General features: G+C 34.8%; 1 pseudogene; it reads left to right on the forward strand.

Annotated features, from left to right (window-relative positions):
* Positions 1-641: 641 nt before the first annotated feature.
* Positions 642-1,447, forward strand: LOC107849440 (annotated as a pseudogene).
* Positions 1,448-3,341: the final 1,894 nt, after the last annotated feature.

A 3,341-nucleotide genomic window follows, 5' to 3' on the forward strand; every position in this document is an offset into this window, starting at 1 on the left:
TCCCAATTGCCTTTCATACTTAAAAACTTCTTTAGCTTTAGCTAGCTATAATAGGGGGTATTTTTGAAAAGATCAAGGTACAATTACACCTCTCTTTGTCTCTGCAGGTACAATAACATGACTTCTTATCTCCTTCTCTCTTTTTCCTTGTCAACAACAACATATATACAACACCATAGTTGTCTTAATTACATATTCCACCTTGCTAACTTACATACATTAATAATTCTTACACTTGCACGAACATAAAAATTTAGCCACTACCTATAGCATAGTTATTATTACTATCATGTATAATTAAGAACATAACAAGCAACATACATGTAAAACCAGACATTCACCTGTCCTTCTCAACCATAAAGCTATGCTATCATCAACATATTTTTAAGAAAACATCACAATTCTTTTCCCACTCTCTTTGTCTCTCTTATAATTAAAAATTAATATATATACAAGAGAATTATACATGACAAGTCTCACTTAAATAAAAGAGTCTCAATTAATTCAACTTTGTTTTTCTTTTGTTGATGCAGCTAGCTAGCTTATTAAAATTGACATACACAAGAAAGAAGAAGAGATTACTTGTCCTTCTCAAGCTCCAGTCCCACCATATACCCACCTTCTTATCAAGCTTTTTTAAGATGCAACCTTCTGGCAATTACATCCCCAATATTACCAGTTCCTCTTCTTACTTCAACATAGATATTCCATCTCCTTAAATGCAATACGAACCTGAATTTGTCCAATATTTCCATGACTTTCATTTCTCCAAACCCCCTCATGATCAGTATAATCTCGATACCAGTATTATGGTAGAATAAAATTCCAACAAATTACACAAACAGGAAGAAGAAGATCATGAAGAATTAGTGCTAAAAAGCACCAAGAACAAGAAGGATGAGATGAGCAGTACCACTACTAGTACTATGCGTAGGAAAAACAACAAGTGCGCTGCTGGTGCTGGTGCGGGTGCTTCAAAGAAAGATAGACACAGAAAGATTAACACCGCTCATGACCCTAGAGACCAAAGAATGAGGCTTACTCAAAATAGCTCGCAAATTTTTCAATTTACAAGACTTGCTCGGGTTCGATAAGGCCAATAAAATAGTGGAATGGCTACTCACAAAGTCAAAATCAGCAATCAACGAGCTCGTTCAAAAAAATAAACAAAGAAAACTGCAACGACACTATATCAATTAGTGCATCGTCTCCTTCAGAGTCGTGTGAAGTTATATCTGGTGTAATTAATGAATCAACAACTAATAATACTAATAATGTTGTTCACAAGCAATAGAAGAAGATGATTAAGTTGATTCTTAGGACAATATTTCATCCAGTTGTTGCAAAGGAATCGAGGAATCAAGCTAAAGTAAGGGTAAGGGATAGAACAAAAATAAAGAATAGCCTAAATAATAAGAATAATATTGGTGAATCCATGAACGAGTAGTAGCAGAACAACAAGATGAACAAAAATTTGCTAGTGAATCGAAATAGGCTTCACACAGCTTCACTAAACTTTGAGTTTGTGTTTTGAACAAGAAAATGAGATGAATAACAAGGCAACAATGCTAATGAATCGAAAGAGCCCCACACGACTTCACTAGACTTTAGATTCAACAACACAATGTTAAGGATGAATATAAACTTCTTGAGAAGTTCTGACAGTCTTGTACATCCCTGTGACTGAGTGGCTGTTTCAAAGACGAGCAATAGACATTATCAAATATGTTCAGATCAAAAAAACTGAAGTGAGAAAAGACAATAGAAATGGAAAGAAAGTGTGCCTTTCAACAACAACAACAACATACCCAGTATATTCCCACCAAGTGGGGTCTGGGGAGGGTAAGTGTACGCTATCCATACCACTACCTCAAATATGAGATAGAGAGGTTGTTTTTGATAGACCCCCAGTTCAAAATAAAGCAATCTAAGATAAGATAAGGAATAAATGAGAAATGAAGAATCATAAAATAATATGCTCCCTCCCAAAGATAAGGGACATTTACACCTCATAATTATATTCATTATCATATTTTTTCTTTATTTAATTGGAAGCCTGATTGTGGAGTGAAACAAGCAAGAGCCATAGGGATTATGGAAAAAAAAGTTTTACCAACTATGAGAAAAGATATATATCTCCTAGCATTAATTCTAGTCAATGTAATATCACATTACTTCATCCTTAGACAAAGATAGAAGATAGGAATACCAATTGAGATGCTTATGAGCAAGAAATGAATTCATATCACACTGATCATATTAGCGAACATCTTAACTGGAACTCGCATATAATGTACATATTTAATTTGCCTGCACGGTAACTACTCATTATGGAACTGCCACACAAAAGATCTAGAAGCTAGAGAACCCGAAAAAAAAAAAAAATCCAAAAGTAGGACAAATCGCTCTAACCCAAATCAAACTAATACGTAGTACAATGCTACCCAAATAATTATACTTGGTGGTCAAGGATCGAGTGCACCAATGCTAAGAAACAATTACACTCGATCCAAATATATATATATATTTTTTAAAATCGTTTATTTATAATTTGTCCGCACTCATTATCACAAAGAAATGGTTTACGCAAACATAATCAAGCCTACTAAATTAAAACAATAAAGTCACCTCTACATACTAGATACAATTTTCTAACAGTTAAAAGAGCAAGAAACAACTACATATCACATAGATCGCATTACCGAAAAACCTAGCAGAAGCTCAAATATGGTGATGCCACAGAACATCAAAGGTGCTGTTGAGAGCTTGAACTTTGGAAAGCTGATAGACCCATCAGGAACACCTGTTTGTTCCCTTTTCTGTTGTTTGGATAGCTCCCCGACCCTTGCAATGATGTTAATTGGGTCAAGCATGTATTGGTGGCTAAAGTCCCTTGGTGGGATAAAAGGTAAAGCTTGACCTAATTGCCATTAATGTAATGGTCATGGAAGAAATGAAAGGAGTGTGGTGATTTACCTTGAAGTACAAGACTTGTGGTAATTTTACATGGCCGCCTTTGTTTATCTCGGTGATCAACCATAGCAATGTTAACTTTGGGCTCTCCTTTTATCACCACTAAGTCCAAGTAACCATCTGAAAACTGCAAAAACACTAGGTTATAATGCACATATTGGAAGTTAAAATAGTTGCAACTGAGTGCTTCTGTGAAATTACAATAAGAATGTATTAGCTAGGATTATATAGATAGGATAGTGTATTTTCTATGCAAAGCAGAACCACGATATCACTTGTGCTGAATGAAATTCAATTTAATTTCACTAATGGTTTCACCTTCCAGTTCAGCTGGTTCACCAAAAGATTCATAACCTAGTGCAACCATA

The sequence above is a fragment of the Capsicum annuum genome, chromosome 12 (genome assembly GCF_002878395.1).
Source record: "Capsicum annuum cultivar UCD-10X-F1 chromosome 12, UCD10Xv1.1, whole genome shotgun sequence".
In the NCBI taxonomy this organism is placed as follows: domain Eukaryota; kingdom Viridiplantae; phylum Streptophyta; class Magnoliopsida; order Solanales; family Solanaceae; genus Capsicum; species Capsicum annuum.